Below are 27,579 nucleotides of genomic sequence, written 5' to 3' on the forward strand. Positions count from 1 at the left end.
AAGAAGTGGTGGTGGCGGTGTTGGTGGTGGTGGTGGTGGTGAGTGGCTACCTCGAGCTTCTGCAAGCAAGCCTGCCACTCTGGCAGCATTGCAAATGGAGCACACAGTGGTTTATCATCACTCCTGCACCAGGATGCCAACAGACCTACCAACTGCCACTCCTTCTTACCTCATCTTTTTTGCCTGTGGGATTGTTTTGAGACTGAATCTTTTATTTGCGAGATTCAGATGAGATCAGCAACTTGGGACACTCCATCTCAAGACAATTCAAAATGCGAACTGGAAAAAAGGTGTTGGAAATTATAAGCACCATAAATAAAGACCAGTTTGAAGAATACCCAACTCCATATTCCAGTCATGTTTAAGCAACTTATAATAATACAATTTTTGGACTCTGGCTGGCTGGAGTTTTTGGAAATTATCAATCCTTAATTTCCTCACAGCCTGTTCCTGACACTCCACTCCTATCACAAGAACTTTACACCACAGAAAAACCATATTTTACCATCCAGGATATAGAAGTTTTCATCAAAAGAAGTTTTCATCACATTGAAATAGCACAGCTACATCTCCTTCCGCAGCAAGTGATGCTAGTGGCCTGATACATCAGGAATCCTAGAATTATTTTAATAAATAAGATATGTTAACAAATAACACAGGTTTCCTACTTTTTCTCTAAAACATTTATAATTTGAATTTCTATTTATAGCACTGTAGTTTAGTAATAAAAACTGAACTATCACTGCTATGTACAGGGCAGTTATTTAAACTATTGTTACTTGAGCCACTGTAGGCCAACAACTATTTACTGTATTGGTACCCAATTTTATAGGATTGAAGGTCAGACTTTGTGCTGCAGGCTTTGCAATGTTAGTAGTGCTAGTGTCATGACTTGCTGTTACATGCCAATATGGGTACAGCATCATAGGGTTGAAACACAAGCATCACTGCTCATTACAGTTGCAGACAGTGTGGTGTGCGTACTGTAAGACCTTCGGTACACACACCATCAGATTATTTGACGTGTCGCTCTAGCGAAGTAGGCGAGTGTCAGCAATATGTCTCGTGGTCTTATCGTGGCGTGTTTATCTTCTGCCGTAAGGTCAGACGATAGAAATGCCACTTGCGCGCTTAGAGTGGCAGACTGACGGTGACCAACTTTAAACAGAACTTGATTAATTTTCACACACATTTATTAAAATAATAACAAGCATAAAAATAACTTAACTTGGTTCTGGATGCTATTTACAATTGACAATCTGAAGTTCCTTTGGTCTTGGTACGTTAATCTTATTCTCACATATCTCTGATACTTGACAAAGTGTCTATTCATTTCTCTTCATGGCTATGTACAGGAATATGATAATCTTATTAGGCGCAGACTGAATCTTGACTATAGACTGGTACAGACTAATGTAGACTGGTACAGACAGGTGCAGATAAATACAGACTGATTAATCAGAGGTCTGTACACTCATTATAATACCTCGCGCGTTCAGGTATCACTGTGCGAGTGTGGTCCGCAAGGAGAAAAGGTTCTACGTTAACAGCAATCTCATTGGCTGCGTTACATATTAATACGCGGAAGCACAATTTGGTCCGTCTTTATGGCAGCGCCATCTCATAGTGCGAAGACGGACGAGTGCTGCGCCTGCGCTGTTGTGCTTAGCGGGGCACGCTCTATTGGGAAAGTTGTGTACACGCTGACTACGCGGAACTATGTACACAACAGACAGTCAACATGAGTTGGGACGAGGTGAGCAGGGCATTACCACTAAAGCAGTTTTATCAAAACAACAGCAATAGTGATGCTGCTCTTCATTAGTATTGATGCAATACAGGAATACAGGGATTTCCTTTTCCCGCACTGGTGTAGAAGAACAATTCAGAAGTTCGCATTAACTGGCAATTTGGGGATTGTTCCTCGGAGAGGTTGACAGCCAATTCCACCACAAATTGTTGAAGATGTTATTGTTGCCATGGCTGAGAATGGTCAATGCAACATGCAATCTTCAAGCAGTGCACAGGATGTGTCATGACAGCTGAACATTCCACAGTCCACCATTCGAAAATTGCTGCGAACAACTGTAAAAAGGTATCTCTAGTGCACTTCCAGGCTGTTGTGGCCATCACATTGAGCAACGTTTGTAACCTGGAATGTAAACATAGAACAAATTAACAAATGTTATCCTCTCATGTGGGAGTTAATGTGTGTTTCTTTCAATGGTTTATTCGATATTTCTCTTACACATGTCCTTACGAATTTTTCCGCGCAGTTTTCTGGCCTATCATCACTTGTCTTCCATGAGGAACATCCTAAATAGTGAAAGTTTAATCACAGCAACACTGTATACTTTACAGTTACAACTAAAACTGTAAATATAACTGCATGCAACAAATAATTAGCTACCAATTAGATAGGTCACAAAATTTTCCTTCTGGTGAGAACACTTTCCTTAAAACAGTCTCTATTTTCATTAACTAATCTTGGGAGCTCTCCACTAACTCGTCAAATGAACAGACTGACATTCTCACAAAACTGAAAAATTTTGCACAGTAATTTCTTACATCATTCTATAGCATGTGAGGTAACTCAATTATGACACAATTAGCAATGAAGAGATGTACACAGAACCACTTTTTATGTATTCTACTGTTATTTCAATCTTGCACACACAAACCTACCAACTCTTCTACTAAGCGCAGACTGAAAGCATTCCTCTGGCGTCTCTGCTGGCATCTTGTATTACCAGACCTGAGCGCTGCCAGCAGAAGTCCTATAGCAGCATAGTGTGGTAAGGCCATATGGCAGACCAATATTATTCCCACACAACATACCTCTAGTGGAGTGTGCTGAAAAAACATGTTTTTCCTGTTTCAGAGTCATCAACAGTTCAATGTCAGTATTGGAGGGCCCAGGCATTGTGTCATGCAGTCATCAATGGTACACGAGTGGGCCTTCAGCTCTGAAAGCCAATATCAATTATCTTTCCTTGAATAGTTCGCATGCTGACACTTGTTGATGGCCCAGCTTTGAAGTGTGCAGCAATTTGCAGAAGAGTTGTACTTCAGTCACGCTGAACGATTCTCTTCAGTCGTCAATGGTCCCATTCTTGCAGGATCTTTTTCCGGCCGCAGCAATGTTGGAGATTCGATGTTTTACTGAATTCCTGATATTCACGGCACATGTGTGAAATGTTTGTACAGGAAAATCCCCACTTCATCGCAACCTCCAAGATGCTGTGTCCCATCACTCGTACGCCGACAATAACAAAATGTTCAAACTCATTTAAATCTTAATAACTTGCCATTGTAGCAGCAGTAACTGATCTAACAACTGCACCAGATACTTGTTGTCTTACGTAGTCATTGCCGACCACAATGTTGTATTCTGCCTGTTTACATCTCTCTGTATATGCATGCTCTTACCAGTTTATTGGCGTGAATGCAAACATGCAAACGAGCATGCATTGTGTTGTACAGGTGCCTGATGTCAGTTTGTGGGATGACTTCCATACCTGTTGCACTTGGATGGTCAATACAAGGATGGTTAATGTTAGTTGTGGATAACACTGGAGCTGTCGTCCGATAATGTGCCACATGTGCTTGATTGGAGACAGATCTGATGATCGAGCAGGCCAAGGTAATGTCAACACTCTGTAGAGCATGTTGTTTACAACAGAGGTATGTGAATAAGTGTCATCCTGTTGGAGACACCCCCTGGGATGCACCAGATTGATGTACAAATTTGCAGTCAGGGTGCGTGGGATATCCACGAGAGTGCTCCTGCTGTCATATGAAATTGCACCCCAGACCATAACTCTACATGTAAGTCCAGTGTGTCTAGCAAGCAAACAGGTTCATTGCAGGCCCTGAAATGGTTGCCTCCTGACCGACTCATGGATATCACTAGCACTGAGGCAGAACTAGCTTTCATCAGAAAAAAACAACAGACCTCCACCCTGTCCTCCAACAAGCTCTCACTTGAAACCACTTAACACATTTCAGTGCAATCTTATGCGACTGGTACGAAATTTGAATAGACATCATCTTTCAGATGTAGAAACAACCTTACCAACTTTCGTTTATATCACACAACTTCTTCTTTGTGTTTCAATTGTGTGTGTGTGTGTGTGTGTGTGTGTGTGTGTGTGTGTGAAGAGGACATCTATATCGACTTCATCAATAGAAGCTAAAAAAGATCATTACTACATAATAACAGCCATCAATGAAAATGGTAAAAATCACTCGGAAACAATGTCAGCATCACGAGAAAAATAATTCAGTTTGCTATCAATTTGTCTTCAGATCAATGTAGACGAAGACTGTTACCATCAAGACTCATGAACAGTTATAAAGTAATGGTGGCAGCTGCTGCCAATGTTTACAGTGAGCTATTTAGTTTCACTTGGTCAGGCAATTTGGAGCTATTTGTAAAAATTACGATACTGTGGCATAAGCTTTTGTTGTTAAAAACAGTACTATTTTTTGCACTGCAAATACAGAAATCAGTACTATCAGCACTCAATTAAACATGCAATCAGAGTCCAGGCACTGTTAGATCAGAGTCTGAATAGGAGAGTGGCTTGAAAAGTTCTCGGAATCATCACGAGAGGTCAGCACTAGTGCAACGAGTTGCTCACATGATATTCATTGGAATGTTGCCTGTAAACATGTGCCACGTCAGTGCTCCTGGAAGAGAGCTGTGGCAGTGATGTGGCTCTGTTGTTGTTCCTACGTAGTGATTTGTGAAGATGAAAAAAATCGAGATTCGAGCAGTGATTAAGTATTTCGTACAGAAAGGTATGAAAGGAAAGAACATTCATGCTGATTTCCAGAATACACTGTGGGACTCTGCTCCTTCATATTCAACTGTTGCCAAGTGGATCAATGAATTTAAATTTGGTTGGGAGATCTTAGATGATGATTTGCGCAGTGGTCGGCCAAGATGTGTCACAAATCCAGAAATCATTGCAAAAGTGCACAAAATGGTCATGGAGGATCGCTGATTGAAAGTGCGTGAAATTTTTCATGCTTCCCAGATGTCACATGAAAGGGTATATCACATTTTAACTGAAGAATTAGAAATGAAAAAATTATCTGCGACTCTTGACATGCACCCACACACGTGCTGTTGCCATGGCAAAATTCCAGGAACTAAGGTATAAATTGTTGCCACACCTGCCTTATTCACATGATATCACTCCGTCAGACTTCCATCTCTTCCCAGAACTCTTGGTGGACGAAGATTCATTTCAAACGAAGAATTTATAGCCAGAGCTGAAACTATTTTGCAGGCCTGGAGGAAACTCATTTCTGAAATGGGATCAAGGCACTGGAACATCATTGGACCAAGTGCATTAATCTACAAGGAGACAACATTGAAAAACAAAAAAAGTTTCACTAATGTAAGTACTTTTTTCTATTCCATTCCAAAAAATTTTCAAACTACCCTTATACTAAACACAGGCATATCAGGACCAAGTACTACTATAGCTTAGGACCATTCAAAAAGTCTGTCAAGTAAGATATTACATGAATGACTTCCTTATCACTTGATTCACCCCTGAACTGCCAGCAGTGTCTAGTGAGCCATCTCCTACTGAATTTGCCAGTTGATCTCACTGCAGATTGGTCCACTGTTGTGTCCATCACTGGCTGTACCACCCTTGGTGAAAGGTGTCAAATTATCTCACTGAACTTGCCACTCAATTTGGTGGTCAATTCAGTATCTTTTACCCATATGTGGCATCAGCTCCACAGACAGCAAAAGTGTCGAATCCATCGACATTTAAGATTGTTGCATACGTGAAACCTCAGAGACTACAGTAGCTGTAGCCAGAATCCAATCCAGCTGTCAGCCAAAGATCAGTGCCCAGAAACAGCTGCTGTGGCACTGTGCTGGAGTGGTAACAGTGGCAACAAGCTGAGCAATGTCCTTTGTTGTCATCCGGAAAAACAGGCCACGCTGTGGGTAGTTATGGGGATTGAGCAGTACATGCTTTGAAACGTAGTTAACATAGCATTAGGATTAGTGGATGCAATTTTCTTCGTCATTTGGGCCTTGTGACAGCAAGTCATTAATCCTGATTCATCATTTGAATGAGGGAGGGATGGTGTCTCCAACCATCAACTACTAACTGTTAGGTAATAACAACTGGAGTTAACCCCCTCAGCGACAGTTAAGGGCTGAAGATGGTGCACTGAAGCACCAAAACTGGTAGCCATATAATAAATAACATTATAAGAATGGCTGTAGGTGTTCCATTTTATTACACAAGTGAATGTCTGAAGTCCCTCAAACCTCCAATCTAAAGGATGGACATACCAAAACTTGCAGGAAACACACGAGTGTTTGGAGAAACATTTAAGATAAGGGATTTAGATTATGATCACAATGGGATTTGCCTTTTCTCAAAACCTGAGGAGGAAGATGATGTGTCACTGTGGCAAGCCTGACAAACTTGTGCTTTCATTGTGAGACGTGACCCTCTCTTTTATGCTTCAGGCTGACTGGTTTGCGAAATATGGGCACAAACTTAACTGCTAGTTATTTTTGCCATAATTCCAACTACAAAGCAGTAACTTTTATATCAGCTTCAAACTCACATAATACTGTGGAAGCAACCTCAAAATTATTCTGTTAACAATATGTTGCTCTTGTGAAACACACACAAGATAAATTCGAACAAACAGAAAACACTTACTGGTAACTGATAAAGGCATAAATACCATTAGCACAAAATAAACAGGCCAGTTAGACCACAATTCCAATCCAGTACCATTTCAACAGCCCAGCCTCTTGCCCACAGATTTGTTAGATAAAAACTTGTGTGCAACACGGGACACAGGTTTGCTGGCTGCTCCCACTGCATCTATGTGGACCACATGACCACGTGGCGTTTCTACTTCAAATAGGTGTTGGGGTTTGATGCACAGCACACTACACATGCTACTGCACAAACTGTATCATTATCTTGACCTCCAAATCAGTCGATTACGTGTTGGATAAAATATGTAAATATTTTTACCCCCTGAAATTGTGAAGAAAGGAGGAAACAGCTGTTTGTGTATCTGCAGGAGTTGCTGTTTAAAGTGGAGCCATCTCTACACCTGACAAAGTCAGAGGTGAAGAAGTGCAAGTTGTCTCCTGGAAATCTTCATATGCAGTGAACAGTGTGATCTCTGCTGCTGCTGGTGCTGATGGCTGTGGAAGAATTACCAATGTTCAATTTATAGGCACCTCTGAACAGCATCATCAATGGTACTGTCAATGCTGCCCTGGACAGGGAGATGGTACAAGCAGCTTCGGCATCTGTAGTCTGAAATTGCACCATCAATTGGATGCTGGCTGCTGTGACTGCTGCTGCTGCTGCTGCTGTCCAGGATAGAGCTGGTTTGGTGGCACTGAACTGGTGGTCATTGGTCACCATCAGGGAGACGTGACCCAGAGTCCTTGTGATAGCTGCTGACATCAACCTGGTCCACAGTGTAACAATAATGTGACATCACTTGTCAACAGTCGGCTGGGTAACATGCTGTGCAACTAGGAAGTAGACCAGTATTAATGTTTATATGCCATGTAGCAATTCTTCTAAGCTCCTGCTGATGATAGAAGCGGCCTCATATTTACTCAAAAAATAATTGGCACATCTGTGTAGAATGCATTGACCCCTTTTCCCATTTGGTCTTCAAATGTCTTAAACCAAGCACTCTGGTTCACCACTTGACTAAAGATGATGAAATAGCTAGTAAATGTTGGGTTCCTTACTGGACATGGAAATCGGCAATGAATGCTAAGGTAAACTGTAGGCCATTATTCAGTATTATAGTTCAGGGCATGTCCTCAATTGCAAAGACTTGGTTCAGTCACCTGATGGTTGTTTTCACTAAAGCAAATTGAATTCAACACGAGAATTTTGAAAAGGCATCCACTGCTATGATCCACACTGAGTTTAAGAATAGTGTGGTAAAATTTACATGAAAGACACTCCCATTGGTCTGTCACTTGGGGCGAGGCAGAAAAAAGTCTCCAGTGGGACCATTTTCTTGCAACATGCATTTAGTACATGACCACACCAGATGCTCAGAGTCCTCTATATCCTTATCAAATGTGGGTCGATAGTCCTGGCATCACTTTCATTCATGCAATTCTCGAGCTGTCAGCACACAATAAAAGCAAAATTCTGGCACTGAGAGACAGTAATTACGATAAAGACTCCAGTGAATAGTGACAGACAATCCCATAAGTGAAATAGTCTGCCAAAATGAAGTATGTTCATGACAACATGTTCCAGCCACACTTAATCTAGTTCATTACTCTTCATGAAAGGATGGATTCTTTGGCTTTAGTCAGCACCACTAATAGGAACTCTTCCAGTGACTAGGCTGGGGTCAGTTGGGAGCCTAAACAAGGCATCCACCTTTGTGTGCCAATCAATTTCTGTATACTGTAAATACTGTAAAAAGAAGTACTCATAATCAAATCCCAGCCCGGCAACCTTTGCGCAAATTTAATGGGTAAGAATGACCTGCCAAAATAAGACCAGCAATGTTTATAGTATTTTATCAGTAGGAATTAACATCATATAAGCATGTATACAAAATTTATGAACTGCAAAAGTAATTGCAACAGTTTGTCCTCCTCCATATGCACATAATTTAACTATGTGAGATTCTGTGTTTTAGAGGAATACGCAACTGGGTGTTCTGAACCACTATATTTGTGGTGTGCCAATGGTATTCCTATTCCACACTGAAATTAACCGGCCAATAGTATTAGTGCTTTTCCAGGCAAATATGTTATCAAATGCAATTCTGAGCAAAATTACAATTTTGATGTGTAAAATGCTTTTTCACATGCCACTGGACAATGGAATTTTGGTCCTCTCTCACATAAGGTGTTTATGGTGACATATATTTCTGCAACATTTGATTTTTCCCATGATGATTGAAATTCTTTTAAGTTTCAGGGAAGGTGTTTTATTGACAGCTAGGAGATGAAGATCTGTAAGCAAATGCCATTCCCACTAATAATGAAACCTCACTGTTCCACTGGTTATTGGAAGAACTGATACTTTTAGGTTACAGTAGCTGTGAACGAGGCATGGTCCAATTACTTACTTGTCCCAACCCTACATTAGACAGGAAAAGGAATAAAATCCATCTATAATTGTATGTGTGTCCTGGCACCACAATGTTTCAGTTTTTCCACAGGTAGTAACTCCTGTGCACATCAAGTTTGGATGAAATCTCTCTGAGTATTCCAGACTTATACTTCAAAAATCACCCCTGGCTACCTCATATCTACATATTAAAAATCATCTGACTGTCACTAACTAACCCAACAATTTACCCAACAGTATTTCACAAGATTTACCCTTTTTTTCCTCCACACATATTTCTGTTATAATTTCATATGAACTATACTGAACTATTACAATTCTAGCTGTGCTTTTTTGAATTCATTCTATGTCTGTTGTTATGCTTACTTGACAGTGCCCCCAAACATGTGAACAATACTTTAGAATTAATGATATGGATATAATAGAGGGAAACCTTTCACCTGACTCCATCAACCTCCTGACCCCACCGACACCCCGCACCCCTACCCTTCTACCTTCTTCCTAAAATTCACAAACCCAATCATCCCAGCCACCCCATTGTAGCTGGTTACCAAGCCCCCACGGAACGTATCTCTGCCTACGTAGATCAACACCTTCAACCCATCCTTCATCAAAGACACCAACCACTTTCTCGAACGCCTGGAATCCTTACCCAATCTGTTACCCCCGGAAACCATCCTTGTAACCATTGATGCCACTTCCTTATACACAAATATTCTGCACGTCCAGGGCCTCGCTGCGATGGAGCACTTCCTTTCACGCCGATCACCTGCCACCCTACCTAAAACCTCTTTCCTCATTACCTTAGCCAGCTTCATCCTGACTCACAACTTCTTCACTTTTGAAGGCCAGACATACCAACAATTATAGGGAACAGCCATGGGTACCAGGATGGCCCCCTCCTACGCCAACCTATTCATGGGTCGCTTAGAGGTAGCCTTCTTGGTTACCCAGACCAGCCAACCCAAAGTTTGGTACAGATTTATTGATGACGTCTTCATGATCTGGACTCACAGTGAAGAAGAACTCCAGAATTTCCTCTCCAACCTCAACTCCTTTGGTTCCATCAGATTCACCTGGTCCTACTCCAAATCCCATGCCACTTTCCTTGACGTTGACCTCCACCTGTCCAATGGCCAGCTTCACACGTCCGTCCACATCAAACCCACCAACAAGCAACAGTACCTCCATTATGACAGCTGCCACCCATTCCACATCAAACGGTCCCTTCCCTACAGCCTAGGTCTTCGTGGCAAACGAATCTGCTCCAGTCCGGAATCCCTGAACCATTACACCAACAATCTGAAAACAGCAATCGTGTCCCGCAACTACCCTCCCGACTGGTACAGAAGCAAATAACCAGAGCCACTTCCTCATCCCCTCAAGCCCAGAACCTCCCACAGAAGAACCCCAAAAGTGCCCCACTTGTGACAGGATACTTTCCAGGACTGGATCAGACTCTGAATGTGGCTCTCCAGCAGGGATACGACTTCCTCAAATCCTGCCCTGAAATGAGATCCATCCTTCATGAAATCTCCCCACTCCACCAAGAGTGTCTTTCCGCCGTCCACTCAACCTTCGTAACCTCTTAGTTCATCCCTACGAAATCCCCAAACCACCTTCCCTACCCTCTGGCTCCTACCCTTGTAACCGCCTTCGGTGTAAAACCTGTCCCATGCACCCTCCCACCACCACCTACTCCAGTCCTGTAACCCGGAAGGTGTACACGATCAAAGGCAGAGCCACTTTTGAAAGCACCCACGTGATTTACCAACTGACCTGCCTACACTGTGAAGCTTTCTATGTGGGAATGACCAGCAACAAACTGTCCATTCGCATGAATGGACACAGGCAGACAGTGTTTGTTGGTAATGAGGATCACCCTGTGGCTAAACATGCCTTGGTGCACGGCCAGCACATCTTGGCACAGTGATACACCGTCCGGGTTATCTGGATACTTCCCACTAACACCAACCTGTCAGAACTCCGGAGATGGGAACTTGCCCTTCAGTATATCCTCTCTTCTCATTATCCGCCAGGCCTCAATCTCCGCTAATTTCAAGTTGCCGCCGCTCATACCTCACCTGTCTTTCAACAACATCTTTGCCTCTGTACTTCTGCCTCGACTGACATCTCTGCCGAAACTCTTTGCCTTTACAAATGTCTGCTTGTGTCTGTGTATGTGCAGTTGGATATGGGTGTGTGTGCGAGTGTATACCTGTCCTTTTTTCCCCCTAAGGTAAGTCTTTCCGCTCCCGGTATTGGAATGACTCCTTACCCCCTCCCTTAAAACCCACATCCTTTCGTCTTTCCCTCTCCTCCCCTCTTTCCTGATGAAGGAACCGTTGGTTGCGAAAGCTTGAATTTTGTGTGTATGTTTGTGTTTGTTTGTGTGTCTATCGATCTGCCAGCGCTTTCGTTTGGTAAGTCACATCATCTTTGTTTTTAGATATACTCTAGAATTAGTCACACTAGCATCTTGTATGCAGTTTTCTTCACAAGTGCATTTCATTTTCCTATAAATCTTTCAACAGCTTCTATCCTTATCGAAGATAAAGTTGAGACTCAATATCTCCCCAGCGAAATGTAATTCATCAGATCAATATATGTAATAATCACAGGGAAAATGTAAAATTTTGTTTGTTCAGAATCTTATATCCTCAAAAGTTATTCACTGAAAAAATGCAAATACTCATTTGTCACAATTTTAAATCTACAAAAGTTCTTCACCAATTGATTCAAAATTTTGACACAATGTTGGCTTTGAATATGTGACTGTTTTTATATACCTATTTTTTAAAAAATATGTAATACATAAATGGGAAACATTGTTAACAAACCTCAAAGAGGATTCTACCAATTTACTTCAGATTTTTACACATTAGTCTAATAAAAGTTTGGAAAAAAATAGTGAAACAGAAAGTATTATTTATGGCTTATTGGCCTATCAGAATTTTCAATAACAATAAACAAGGTTCAAGGTCAGAGAGAAGGGGGAAGAGGAGATGGACAGAGTAGTGGAAGGAAATTGATATAGAACGCAGAGAGGAGGAGATGGACGGAGGGGGGTGGGGTGGGGGGGGCAGGGGAAGATGAAGAGGGAGGGGGAAGGGGAAGGGGAAGAGAAGATAGATGGTAGAGGGGATGGACAGAGAGAGGGAGAGAATGAGGAGGAGAGACACAAAGGAAGGGGGAAGAGGAGAGGGACAGATACAGGAAGGAGAAGGAGATTAGGATGTACATCCAATTCTCATACATATCTGAAATGTGTGCTTTCTGTTTTCTCCTTTTCAATTCAACCAGACAGAGCCACAGCAACTCATGGTCAGGAACAATGAGAGAGAGAGAGAGAGAGAGAGAGAGAGAGTGTTTATTTCTTTCAAATGTGGGTTGTGGGACTAGTTGTTAGAGCAACTGTTGGCAGTTGTCAGACAATTTTTTTCCTTATTACTTCAGATGACTGGCCTAACTGTCGATAACGCATAGTTTTCCCGATCAGTAATGGGCAAGTTAAAATCATCACCTGCTACTACTGTACATTTTGAGTACTTCTTTGCTATCAAGGATAAGCTGTCTTTGAATGACACTGTGACTGAGGTATCTTTGCTTACTGCTCAAACTGAAGTTTGATAAAGCTGCGTTCAGGCGACTGGATGGAAACCAAAAGCATTATTTATCTTTCAGTGCACTCCTTGGTCTTTATTCCTAAAAGACAATGTTTCTGTCTATTATAAGGAATATTATTCACCTTTATGTATAACAGAAATTAATAACTTTCGTCCATGTTTCTCTGTTTGAGAGGGTTAATATTGCATTTTTGTAAGTGTAAATTCATTCAGTCAGTAGTGCAGTAGTTGCTCGTTTTGTTTTGAAAGCAACCGTCCATTCATTTTGTAAGCCAGTCAGTCAGGTTCCAGCTCTCGGTTGTGATACGAGTGCATCTACAGAGCAACATGTTAAGTATTTATCCTTTTCTGTGTTTTTCACGTAGTATATTTATTACCTTTGTGCAAGTTCCTCTGTTAAAGAGGGCTAATCACATGTTTCGTAAGTGTAAATTCATTCAGTCTTTAGTGCAACAGTTGCTTACTGAACAGCCAGCTATGTAGCTCTCTAACCCATCAGCATCCACTGGTGACACATCACGAGGTTAGCAAGTCGCATATCTAGGATTGTCTGCTTTTACAGTTCATTTCTTCAGTTAGTCTTCCTAGGATGGCTAGGATGTGTGCATGTGGTGCGGAGATGCAGGAGGAGCTGGCCGCAGTTGGCGAACAGCTGAACGTGCTGTTGGCTGCAGTCACCACCTTCAGGCTGCTGCCTCTGGCTGTAGCAGTGGCAGAGAATCTCGTGCATCACACGGGACACCTCAGGTGTCACTCGTTTTGCTCAGAGACTCTGCTTCCGAGGCACCGCCAAATGCACACGGTGCGGTGGATCCACCCTCGCAACGGGGTGAGTGGTGGGTGGTAACATGTTCGCACACTCGAGGCAGAAGGCCAATGTGGAGACTGGCTGCCTGGCCTCACTCATTCATCCTGTGAGTAGACAGATGGCTGCTCCTTCAGCAGGGTACGAGCAGGCACACAGGCAGAGGGGTTTACTGGTTACTGGGAGTCCAATGTTAGACATGTTATGAAGCCCCTTACACAGATAGTGTTCAGGACTGGAAAGAAAGCCAACGTTCACTCGGTATGTCTGCCAGGGGGCCTCATCCAACATGTGGAGATGGAGGCGGTTATCAAGCACGCTGGGTGCAGTCGTCTGCAAGTTACGGCTCACATCGGCACCAACAACACCTGTCGCACGGGTCTGTGGCTATCGTCAGTTCGTATAGGCGGCTGACGGAGACGGTGAAACCTGCTGGCTTCTCGCCTGCGGGGTGCGAGAAGAGTTCGCAATTTGCAGCGTCATCCCAGAATTGATCGGGGTCCTTTGGTTTGGAGCCAAGTGGAGAGCCTCAACCGCAGGCTTCGTCAACTCTATGATGGTCTTGGCTGCAGATTTCTGGACCTGCATTATCGTGTGGGGATTTGTAGGACTCCCTTGATATGTCAGGGGTGCACTACAGAAAGGAAGCAGTTACTTGGGTAGCAAAGTACTTGTGGAGTGCACATGAGGGTCTTTTAGGCTATGCAGTAGTTCGAGATGCTCTGATGACCACTCGCCAGTTGATTCACAGGAAGGGAAGTCAAACGGCATTCAGAATAAAGACATTTCAACTATCACAATTTTATCAATAAACTGTCGAATTATTCATAATAAAAATCACGAATTTACAGTCCTCCAGGAAAGTTCTTGCACTCAAATTTTCTTGGGACCAAGGGCCGGATGAAACCTGAAGTGGAAAGCATTGAGATATTTAGCAAGTATCAGAAAGACAGATTAGAGGCCATAGGTGGGGGAGCTTTCATTGCAGCTGACTGAAATATTGTCTTTATTGAGATCAAAGTTGAGTGTGACAGTGAAGTCGTCTAGTCACCTGTAACAGGTGCAGGTGAAACAAAGTTAATTGTTGCATGTTTTCACCAGCCACTCAATTCCACTGTGGCAGTTCTAGAATCATTCAAAGAAAGTCTGCAGTCAATAGAGAGTAAATACTCAGATCATACAATACTAGTTGGAGGAGACTTTAACCTGCTGACTATAGACTGGGATGTCTATGAATTCATCACAGGGTACAGACAGACAGTCATGCGAAATACTTTTGAGCACATTTTCTGAAAACTGTCTCAAGCAGCTATCTCTGCATCCCACATGCAATGGAAATATCTTAGAACTTGTTGCTACAAATAGGCTGGACCTTATTGACAGTGTCAGTGTGGAAACTGGGATTAGCGAACATGATGTCATTACAGCATCTATGATTACAAAAGTTAATCAATCAGGAGGGTGTTTCTGCTAGACAGATCAGATAAGCAATTATTAACACCTTACTTAGTGAATTGGCATCACTTGGTAACAGTAAGATGGCTGCAGAGGAATTATGTGCAAAGCTTAAGCAGACTGTAAATTGTGACCTGGAGAGTTATGTGCCTAATAAGTCGATAAAGCCTGGAAAAGACCCACCATGGTTTAACAATGAAATTCATATGATGCTGAGGAAGCAGAGGCTGTTGCACTCTAGGTCACAAATAACGACAAACAACGACAAACGAAGGTTGGTAGAGATTCGTCCATCTGGGAAAGATCTATGTGCAAAGCATATAACAACAACTACCGGCACACCTTAGAAAAAGATCTAGCAGAGAACCTGAGAAAATTTTGGTCGTATGTAAAATCGCTAAGCGGGTCTAAGGCTTCCATTCAGTCTCCTGTTGACCAGTTTGGTGTGGCGAATGAAGATAGAAAATGAAAGCCGAAGTTTTAAATTTCACATTCAAGAAATTGTTCTCACAGGAGAACCGAACAAACATACTGTAATTGGACCATTGGACAGACTCCCATATGGACAACATAGAGATAAGCATACCCGATGTAGAAAAGCAACTTAAAGTTTTGAAAACAACAAATCACCAGGTCTGGATGGAATCCCAGTTTGATTTTTCCCAGTTTGATTTCAGTGTGTACCAAAAACCAACACACACTGATTTATATCTGCAGGCCAGCAGCTGTCACCACCCTGCACAGAAGAATGGGGTTCTGAAGACTTTGGTCTACAGAGCATGTGCCCTACAGCATTGGCCCTTTACCTAGCTTGCATTTATCATGAATCTCTCACCAAGCACAATGTCCCAAGAAACTAGAAAAAAGTGAAGGTGACTTCGGTATATAAGAAAAATAGAAGAACGGACCCACAAAATTACATACCAATATCCCTAACTTCGGTTTGCTGCCAAATCCTTGAACACATTCTCTTATCGAGTATACTAAACTTTCTTGAGGCATTGCAGCTTATGTCCATGAATCAGCACGGCTTTAGAAAACATCACTCGTGCGAAACTCAGCTTGCCCTTTTCTTACATGTCAGAAGATTTCCTGCAACACCTCAAGCAACTGAACATCACAGATTCGGACATCATGGTTAGTTTTGATGTGGTATCGCTGTTCACCAGGGTCCCACTGAAGGACTCACTAGAACTAAGTGCAGAGAAATTTGACGGTGCTCTGTTGGACCTGTTCAGTCATACACTGACATCCACGTATTTCCTGTACAGAAACCAATTTTACGAGCAAACTGAAGGTGTAGCTATGGGCAGCCCACTGCCCCCTGTGGTTGCTAACATGTTTATGGAGAGTTTTGTAGTAGTAGTAGTAGAAGGGTCTTCAGCGCCCATTCAGTATCATAGTGAGATGGGTGTCAAAAAAAAAACTCAGAATATTTACATCAAACGGAACATAAAACACGGGGAACAATCATTGAAAAATATGTGCTCACCCACACCGAAGTGTGGGATGAAGCAGGGTGTCAGCAGTAAAACATGGACAACACAGGAAGAAAAAGGTAGAGGGAGCTAAAACAATGGAGCAGATGGAAGTGGCTGGCTGACCGCAAGGAAAAAAGGGAGGAGTCAGCCACTCTGCAATACACTAAAACCGCCAGCCTAAAAGTTTAGGCCAGAGTCCAGACACATCACAAAACTTAAAAACCCTAGACACACACGTCTCATCGTTAGCTAAAACACAGGGCAGATCCCCATCAACTTGTGCTTCTGCCCTTGCATCACGGTATAAAACGCAGTCTGTTAAAATGTGCCGGACAGAGATGTGCACACCACAAGCATCACAAAGGAGAGGGCATTGGAGACAGCCACATTTAAACCCACATGCTTCTTTAGGTATGTGGATGACACCTTCGTGATCTGGCCACATGGGATGGACAGGCTCAATGAGTTTCTTGAACACCTTAACTCATGCCACCCTAATATCAAGTTCACCATGGAACTGGAGAAGAATGGCCAGCTGCCATTTCTGGATGTACTAGTCCAGAGGAAAGCAGATGGATCAATTGGCCACAGTGTGTACCGAAAACCAACACACACTGATTTATATCTGCAGGCCAGCAGCTGTCACCACCCTGCACAGAAGAATGGGGTTCTGAAGACTTTGGTCCACAGAGCACGTGCCCTGTCAGACCAAGAGAATCTACCTATAGAGATAGAATGTCTCAAAACAAGTTTCTCCAAGAATGGATACACGGACAGACAAATTGAGAGGGCACTCCAACCAGCCACTATACCACAGGTTCCTGAAGAAGACCAAGATGAAGCAAAGAAGGTGGCATATCTGCCCTATGCTGGCTCTATTTCTGCCAGAATCAGTAGGATCATCCATAAACACAATATCAAGTGTGTTTTCTGTCCATCCAACAAGATCGGGGCACTGCTGGGGAGTGTCAAAGACGACCTGGGGTTACGAAAACCAGGGACCTTGTCAATGTGGCATGTCCTACATTGGCCAGACGACAAGAACTGTGGAGATCAGGTGCAAAGAACATCAGAGGCACACTAGATTAAGACAGGTGACTAAGTCAGCCATTGCTGAACACTGTCTAGAACTAGATCATGCCATGAAGTATGAGGATACCAAGATTCTAGCACAAACACCCAGATTTTGGGACAGTGTTATAAGAGAATCGATAGAAATTAAAATGGCTGACGATCTTATGAACCGTGACACAGGGTACCAGCTAAGCAGAGCCTGGGATCTGGCTCTGGAATTGTTAAAGGAGCAAAGGGGCCAGCTGCAATACTACACAAACAGAAGAACCAGAGACATGGAGATGGAAAACGAGCCCCTGATGGACTGCCAGGCGCACCAGACCGAAGATGGAACACCCAGAAGTGGGACTGGTGGGCGCGGACCGCAGAGGGAACATCCAGAGCCGCAGCGGACGAAAAACGGAGTGGCAACGCTCCAACAGGTCGTGGTGAGCGGGCGCGGACCGCAGGGGGAACGCTTGGTACCCCAGACCGTAGATGAAACCCCCAGGAGCGGGTTTGGTGGGCGCGGACACCTAGAACCGCAGCGGATGGAAAATGGAGCAGCAACGCTCCAGCAGGTCGCAGGGAATGGGTGCGGACCACAGAGAAAGCGCCTGGAGCCGTTGGAGGGGGAAGGCCATAGGCATAAATACTGGACCAGGTCCACTCGAGGAGCAGTCTCAGGCCGCACCTGATGAAGGTCACAAGCTAAGTGACCGAAATATCGTGCAAGTACGACGCTGGTATCCAGCAGAACACCCGACAACCCAAGATGTCAGGTTTCATATTGCTAGATTTCCAGAAAGCATTTGACACAGTGCCGCATTCCAGGCTGTTAACGAAGATACGAGCATATGGAATAAGTTCACAGATATGCGAGTGCCTGAAAGACTTCTTAAATAACAGAACCCAGCATGTTGTCCTCGACAGCAAGTATTCATCAGAGACAAGGGTATTGTCAGTAGTACACCAGGGAAAAGTGACAGGATCGCTGTTGTTCTCTATATACATAAATGATTTGACGGACAGGGTGGGCAGCAATCTGTGGTTGTTTGCTGATGATGCTGTGGTGTACAGTAAGGTGTCAAAGTTGAGTGACTGTAGGAGGATACAAGACGACTTGGATAAAATTTCCAGTTGGTGTGATGAGTGGCAGCTAGTCCTAAATGTGGAAAACTGTAAGTTAATGCTGATGGGTAGGAAGAACAAATCTGTACTGTTCAGATACAGTGTTCCTGAACATCAACAATACGAAGGACTGGCCCTGCGTTTCTGCTATGCTTAGGCGGGACCGTTATATGATGCTGTTAGATATTTCCTGCTGTTTTGTCAGTAACGCTCACGATGTCTGAGCAACAGGTGCACCACAATGTATAATTATCAAATTTCTTGTTCGTGAAGCAGTTAAGGCAGCAGAAATTTGCCAAAGATTGACTGCACAGTTCGGTGATAAAACATTATCAAGGACATATATGTTTGCCTGGCATAAAAATTTCAAGGAAGGACAAGAATGTGTGGAAAATCAGCATCATGATCGCCGTCCTCAGACCAGCATTACAGACAAAAACATTCATGTGGTTAAAGACATTATTGACAACGATCGACGGGCGATAGTATCAGAAATTGCACGAAAGTTGGAAACAGTTACGGGATCTGTCAAGCAATCACCACAAATGACCTACAGTTCCGTAAAGTGTGTTCCAGGTGGGTCCCTAAACTTTTGACCAAAAATCTGAAGATGAGACATTTGGAGGTCTGTCAGAGGTTTACAGCAAGGTTTGCAGGAGGAGGTTATGCATTTTTGAGTCACATCATCACCTGCGACGAAACATGGGTTCACCACTACACTCCAGAATCCAAACAAGCCAGTAATGATTGGCGGAGGAAAGGGGACAATGTACCAGTGAAAGACAAGACTCAACTATCAGCTGAAAGGTTCTTTCAGCAGTTTCTTTTGATCACGGAGGCATTTTGCTGATTGACTTTTTGCATGAGCGGTGCACAACCATTTGAACTGTTGAACAAGGCAAGAGTTGCATATCACCGCAAAAGACGAGACCAATCAATTTGGCAGGTCATCCTCCTCCATGATAATATGCGACCCAATACTGCAGCTCTAAATGTCTCCAAGCTACAGTAAATGCACTGGACTACACTTGATCATCCTCCTTACAGCCCGGACTTATTGCAATCTGATTTCAGTTTATTCAGACCGCTTAAAGAAGCTCTAGGAAGGCGATGATTTGAAGATGATGAGTGTGGAAGACTTCGTGCGCAACTGGCTGGTCACAAGACCCAGTTCTTTTTATGATGAGGGCATCAAAAAGCTGCCCATACGCTGTAACAAATGCATTTCCAAATGCATTTCCATGTAGAAAAATAAATTATAACTGCCTTTAGTTTTTCAATAAATGAATTTAAATAAAAAGTAAAGTTCCATTTATATTTGATTTGTCCTCGTACTAATGTCCAGCTTGAGACAGTCAAGCCATTTAAATGTCTTGGTGTAACATTGCAAAGCGATATGTGGTGTATCAAGCATGTGAAAACTGTGGTAGGGAAGGCAAATGGTAGACTTCAGTTCATTGGGAGAATTTTAGGAAAGAGTGGTTCACCTGTAAAGGAGACTGCATACAGGATGCTGGTGCGAACTATTCTTGAATACTGCCTAAGTGTTTGGGATCCGTATCAGGTCAGATTGAAGGAAGAAACCAAGCAATTCACAGATGGGGTGCTATATTTGACACTGGTAGGTCTGAACAACACGTAAGTGTTACAGAGATGCTTCAGGAACTGAAATGGGAATCCCTGGAGGGAAGGTGGCGTTCTTTACAGAAAACACTATTGGGGAAATTTAGAGAAGTGGCATTTGAAGCTGACTGCCAAACAATTCTGCTCCCGTTAACATACATCAGGCGTAAGAACCACGAGGATAAGATACATCTACACTACATCTACATCTATACTCCGCGAGCCACCTTACGGTGTGTGGCGGAGGGTACTTATTGTACCACTATCTGATCCCCCCTTCCCTGTTCCATTCACGAATTGTGCGTGGGAAGAACGACTGCTTGTAAGTCTCCGTATTTGCTCTAATTTCTCGGATCTTTTCGTTGTGATCATTACGCGAGATATATGTGGGCGGTAGTAATATGTTGCCCATCTCTTCCCAGAATGTGCTCTCTCGTAATTTCGATAATAAACCTCTCCGTATTGCGTAACGCCTTTCTTGAAGTGTCCGCCACTGGAGCTTGTTCAGCATCTCCGTAACGCTCTCGCGCTGACTAAATGTCCCCATGACGAATCGCGCTGCTTTTCGCTGGATCATGTCTATCTCTTCTATTAATCCAACCTGGTAAGGGTCCCATACTGATGAGCAATACTCAAGAATCGGACGAACAAGCGTTTTGTAAGCTACTTCTTTCGTCGATGAGTCACATTTTCTTAGAATTCTTCCTATGAATCGCAACCTGGCGCCTGCTTTTCCCACTATTTGTTTTATGTGATCATTCCACTTCAGATCGCTCTGGATAGTAACTCCTAAGTATTTTACGGTCGTTACCGCTTCCAATGATTTACCACCTATGGCATAATCGTACTGGAATGGATTTCTGCCCCTATGTATGCGCATTATATTACATTTATCTACGTTTAGGGAAAGCTGCCAGCTGTCGCACCATGCATTAATCCTCTGCAGGTCTTCCTGGAGTACGTACGAGTCTTCTGATGTTGCTACTTTCTTGTAGACAACCATGTCATCTGCAAATAGCCTCACGGAGCTACCGATGTTGTCAACTAAGTCATTTATGTATATTGTAAACAATAAAGGTCCTATCACGCTTCCTTGCGGTACTCCCGAAATTACCTCTACATCTGCAGATTTTGAACCGTTAAGAATGACATGTTGTGTTCTTTCTTCTAGGAAATCCTGAATCCAATCACAAACCTGGTCCGATATTCTGTAAGCTCGTATTTTTTTCACTAAACGTAAGTGCGGAACCATATCAAATGCCTTCCTGAAGTCCAGGAATACGGCATCAATCTGCTCGCCAGTGTCTACGGCACTGTGAATTTCTTGGGCAAATAGGGCGAGCTGAGTTTCACATGATCTCTGTTTGCGGAATCCATGTTGGTTATGATGAAGGAGATTTGTATTATCTAAGAACGTCATAATACGAGAACACAAAACATGTTCCATTATTCTACAACAGATTGACGTAAGCGAAATAGGCCTATAATTATTCGCATCTGATTTATGACCCTTCTTGAAAATGGGAACGACCTGCGCTTTCTTCCAGTCGCTAGGTACTTTACGTTCTTCCAGCGATCTGCGATAAATTGCTGATAGAAAGGGGGCAAGTTCTTTAGCATAATCACTGTAGAATCTTAAGGGTATCTCGTCTGGTCCGGATGCTTTTCCGCTACTAAGTGATAGCAGTTGTTTTTCAATTCCGATATCGTTTATTTCAATATTTTCCATTTTGGCGTCCGTGCGACGGCTGAAGTCAGGGACCGTGTTACGATTTTCCGCAGTGAAACAGTTTCGGAACACTGAATTCAGTATTTCTGCCTTTCTTCGGTCGTCCTCTGTTTCGGTGCCATCGTGGTCAACGAGTGACTGAATAGGGGATTTAGATCCGCTTACCGATTTTACATATGACCAAAACTTTTTAGGGTTCTTGTTTAGATTGTTTGCCAATGTTTTATGTTCGAATTCGTTGAATGCTTCTCTCATTGCTCTCTTTACGCTCTTTTTCGCTTCGTTCAGCTTTTCCTTATCAGCTATGATTCAACTACTCTTAAACCTATGATGAAGCTTTCTTTGTTTCCGTAGTACCTTTCGTACATGATTGTTATACCACGGTGGATCTTTCCCCTCGCTTTGGACCTTAGTCGGTACGAACTTATCTAAGGCGTACTGGACGATGTTTCTGAATTTTTTCCATTTTTGTTCCACATCCTCTTCCTCAGAAATGAACGTTTGATGGTGGTCACTCAGATATTCTGCGATTTGTGCCCTATCACTCTTGTTAAGCAAATATATTTTCCTTCCTTTCTTGGCATTTCTTATTACACTTGTAGTCATTGATGCAACCACTGACTTATGATCACTGATACCCTCTTCTACATTCACGGAGTCGAAAAGTTCCGGTCTATTTGTTGCTATGAGGTCTAAAACGTTAGCTTCACGAGTTGGTTCTCTAACTATCTGCTCGAAGTAATTCTCGGACAAGGCAGTCAGGATAATGTCACAAGAGTCTCTGTCCCTGGCTCCAGTTCTGATTGTGTGACTATCCCATTCTATACCTGGTAGATTGAAGTCTCCCCCTATTACAATAGTATGATCACGAAACTTCTTCACGACGTTCTGCAGGTTCTCTCTGAGGCGCTCAACTACTACGGTTGCTGATGCAGGTGGTCTATAGAAGCATCCGACTATCATATCTGACCCACCTTTGATACTTAGCTTAACCCAGATTATTTCACATTCGCATTCGCTAATAACTTCACTGGATATTATTGAATTCTTTACTGCTATAAATACTCCTCCACCATTGGCGTTTATCCTATCCTTGCGGTATATATTCCATTCTGTGTCTAGGATTTCGTTACTGTTCACTTCCGGTTTTAACCAACTTTCCGTTCCTAATACTATATGCGCACTATTTCCTTCAATAAGAGATACTAATTCAGGAACCTTGCCCTGGATACTCCTGCAGTTTACCAATATTACGTTAACTTTTCCTGTTTTTGGTCTCTGAGGACGGACGTTCTTTATCAACGATGATAATGTCCTCTCTGGTAAGCCGTCAGGTATTTTATCGTTTCGCCCAAGGGGGGGTCCCTCTAACCTAAAAAACCCCCGTGTGCACGCCACACGTACTCTGCTACCCTAGTAGCTGCTTCCGGTGTGTAGTGCACAGCGAGAAATTAGGGCTCATACGGAGATGTGCAGACAGTTGTTTTCCCTCGCCCAATTTGCAAGTGGAACAGGAGGGGAAATGACAAGTAGTGGTACAAGGTATCTTCCGCCACGCACCTTACTGTGGCTTGCAGAGTATCTATGAAGCTATAGATGTACTTGTTTCCTAACTGGCTGATTAACTTTCATTTGTTGCCCAGTAGACAAGTATAGAACTATGTCAGTTGGCTAATTTCTTACTCTTGTGCAATAACAGAACTCTTATAGAAACACAATTAAAGACTATTTGTTTCAATACAAGTCAAAGAGGTTCCTTGCAAACTTCACACCAACTTTTGGGCTCTGTTTATTTACTGTTCTGTCCTAGTATATCATGTGCACTCTAACAGATGTCTAACACGTGATGCAAATTTCAGAATACTGTCAATGAATATTTCATCTGATACAGATATCCTGTTTGCTTGCATGCAATTTCATGAAATTTTACTGTCAGAGAAAAATTTCAAGTGTAAAAGAAACTTTACACATACTGCATCTAGTGTCTGGGAACCAACAATCTTTCCTTCAATATATGTTGTTGTTGTGGTCTTCAGTCCTGAAACTGGTTTGATGCAGCTCTCCATGCTACTCTATCCTGTGCAAGCTTCTTCATCTCCCAGTACCTACTACAACCTACATCCTTCTGAATCTGCTTAGTGTATTCATCTCTTGGTCTCCCCCTACGATTTTTACCCTCCACGCTGCCCTCCAATACTAAATTGGTGATCCCTTGATGCCTCAGAATATGTCCTACCAACCGATCCCTTCTTCTGGTCAAGTTGTGCCACAAACTTCTCTTCTCCCCAATCCTATTCAATACTTCCTCATTAGTTATGTGATCTACCCATCTAATCTTCAGCATTCTTCTGTAGCACCACATTTCGAAAGCTTCTATTCTCTTCTTGTCCAAATTAGTTATTGTCCATGTTTCACTTCCATACATGGCTACACTCCATACAAATACTTTCAGAAATGACTTCCTGACACTTAAATCTATACTCGATGTTAACAAATTTCTCTTCTTCAGAAATGCTTTCCTTGCCAGTGCCAGTGCCAGTCTTCAATATATATCATTCACAAATGAGAAAAAATTTCTCAATAAAAGATTAAGTCAGAAACTGTAATACAATCAAGCATGCACATGTTAATAAAATAAATGTTAGATTAAATATAATAATTACAAGGAATTAAAGGTGCATTTACATAGTGCAACTGATTACAGATTAAACTAACCTGGGGTTTCTTTCTCTTAGTACGACTTCTCCTTTCTTCATCGGCTGTGGTCTGTGAATTTCGCAATACTTGTAGTAGGTTTCTTCTATATTCAACTGGCGTGCCGTCTTCAAACATATTCCGAGCTGAAACACAAACAGAAATCTTATCAACTTCATTAAATCCTTTAAAAACAAAGATGATTTGACTTACCAAACGAAAGCGCTGGCATGTCGATAGACACACAAACAAACACAAACATACACACAAAATTCTAGCTGACATCTCTGCCCAAACTCTTTGCCTCTGTATATGTCTGCTTGTGTCTGTATAAGTGTGGATGGATATGTGTGTGTGTGTGTGTGTGTGTGTGTGTGTGTGTGTGTGTGTGCGCGCGCGAGCGTAACCCGTCCTTTTTTCCCCGTAAGGTAAGTCTTTCCGCTCCCGGGATTGGAATGACTCCTTACCCTCTCCCTTAAAACCCAAATCCTTTCGTCTTTCCCTCTCCTTCCCTCTTTCCTGACAAGGCAACCGTTGGTTGCGAAAGCTAGAATTTTGTGTGTAGGTTTGTGTTTGTTTGTGTGTCTATCGACGTGCCAGCGCTTTCGTTTGGTAAGTCAAATCATCTATGTTTTTAAATATAATTTTTCCCACGTGGAATGTTTCCTTCTATTATATTCATTAAATCCTTTGTTTCACAACAAAGGAAGACTAGGGTTTAATGTCCTATGCATGTTGAGCTCATTAAAGACAGAACACACACAGCCTAGGAAAGGAAATAGCCTATCTTTTTCAAAGAAATCATCCCAGAACTTGCCTAATTGCTTTGTGAAAACCACAGGAAATCTATATCTGGATGGTCAGGATATTCGTCGTCCTGAATGCAAGTCCAGTGTCTCACCACTACACCATATTGCTAAGTTTCACAACAAATACATAATTTTTTAAGACTGCGTCAATGTAAGTGCTGAACAGAAATATCTCAATCAGTAGTTTGTTCTTTGTAGAATAAAAAAAGAAAAAGGCAGAAGCAATTGGAGTAATTCACTATCTCAGACATTATATTCCAGTTAGAGGTACAGAACAGATATTCCTGAACAAAGATTAGGTTGAAGAGGAGAAGAGTTGGGAGCATAATATTGATGAATGACAACTGACTAATTCCACTCTTTGCATGATAGTAACTTTCCCTATGGACCATTTCCCAACCTCTTACCATTTCCTAACTTATCAGCACTGTTGCTGAAGGAGGACATTTAATGACAAAAGACAGCAAGTCATGGTTATATTTAGCACATTAGTTATTCCACATAGGCTTCATTTCTTTTTATTGGGCATAGTTTCACATCACTTTCCAGTAGACATATACTGATCACAATACTAGCTTCATTCTTCCTATCTGGGGCACAATAAAAATTTTCACAACATTTCTTAGCAAGTAATATATGTTCATATAATCTAGAAATGAAGTTAATTTTGAACTAAAACGCTAATGGGAAAGAAGTAGGAAGGGAAAAGGTGATAGAAGAAAACCATTTACTAAATACAAGTCATAACATAAAAATTAAAAACAGCTACCAACAACAAAGTAAAACCAGTAAAAGTGACTAAGCATCCAAGGGAATAAATACGCAGAAATACAATACAAAAGAAGTCGAAGATACAGAAGAAGCATATTATCAAGGAAAGTGGAGACAGAACGAGAGCACTTCTGTGAAAGAAACGTGTAAGGACAGGGAAGAGAGCCACTTCCACTTTGTCTGCTATTCAGCACGTGGTAATATAAATGTAAACTAGTCAGTTTATGGAAAGGAGGGTAGGATGGAATGAGGGGACTTCTTACTTTGGATGAAAAATACTTACCAAAACTTTCTATATATGCCTCTTACACTCTTCCTGTTTAAATCAAATTCAATTGTGTCTATATTTGTGCTTCCCAAGATACCGTATGCTTCTCCCATGTACTAATTTCTTACAATTTACCACCTATACTAAACTAAACTCCATCCGAACGGTACCGACAGTCTGCCATGTCATCCTCAGCCCACAGGCGTCACTGGATGCAGATACAGAGGGGAATATGGTCAGTCAGCACACCGATCTCCCAGCCATATGTCAGTTTATGAAACCAGAGCCACTACTTCTCAATCAAGTAGCTCCTCAGTTTGCCTCAAAAGGGCTGAGTACACCCCGCTTCCCAATAGCGCTCGGCAGATTGGATGGTCATCCATCCAAGTTCTAGCTCAGCCCGACAGTGCTTAACTTCGGTGATCTGACAGGAACCAGTGTTACCACTGCAGCAAGGCCATTGGCAATTTATCATCTATACTAATGCTAAATCTGTAAAACTGCCTTGTCTGTCTGAACACATTTCTCCAGACCTACTAGAGGAATTTTCAAAGGTTTTCAAATTTTTGGAATTCTGATTAGTCATTTTTGAATGTTATAAATGAGTGTTTTTGTTTGGTGAGTGTGTACATGCTTTGTAGGCAAAGGCATTATATCGAATCATGGACACATAAGCTGTGGTGGTTAGTGAAAGATATGGACTTGGAGAGGTCCAATTGATGCTAATAAGTTATGCTGTATTTGTTTCTATAGAAACTTGAAGTTTTTTGATTTTGACCTGTTCTTGTCTTTGATGGAGATTAAACAATAAAGTTGTAAGGGATCATTGGGAGGTGTGGAGGTGTCATATTGACAGTCAGCAGTGTATGTTGTCCAGTTCAGTAGTCACATCCCTTAATCTTTCTGTATGCCATCAGATGGGTACAGGATACTCATAACTAGTTAGGGACCATTGACAGTTTACTGTAACCATGTCTTGCAGGACACAGCAAGGCTGGCTGCCATTATG

At 42.4% G+C, this 27,579-nt stretch overlaps 1 protein-coding gene across 1 annotated transcript in view; it reads right to left on the minus strand.

Annotated features, from left to right (window-relative positions):
- Nucleotides 1–27,579, minus strand: part of LOC126187842 (uncharacterized) — a 169,441-nt gene that overhangs the window by 109,058 nt on the left and 32,804 nt on the right. Inside the window, exon 2 of the mRNA XM_049929151.1 lies at nucleotides 24,744–24,868. The gene's annotated coding sequence lies outside the window, so the exon portion shown is untranslated. The remainder of the gene's footprint in view (nucleotides 1–24,743; nucleotides 24,869–27,579) is intronic.

This window comes from Schistocerca cancellata, chromosome 1 (assembly GCF_023864275.1).
Source record: "Schistocerca cancellata isolate TAMUIC-IGC-003103 chromosome 1, iqSchCanc2.1, whole genome shotgun sequence".
In the NCBI taxonomy this organism is placed as follows: domain Eukaryota; kingdom Metazoa; phylum Arthropoda; class Insecta; order Orthoptera; family Acrididae; genus Schistocerca; species Schistocerca cancellata.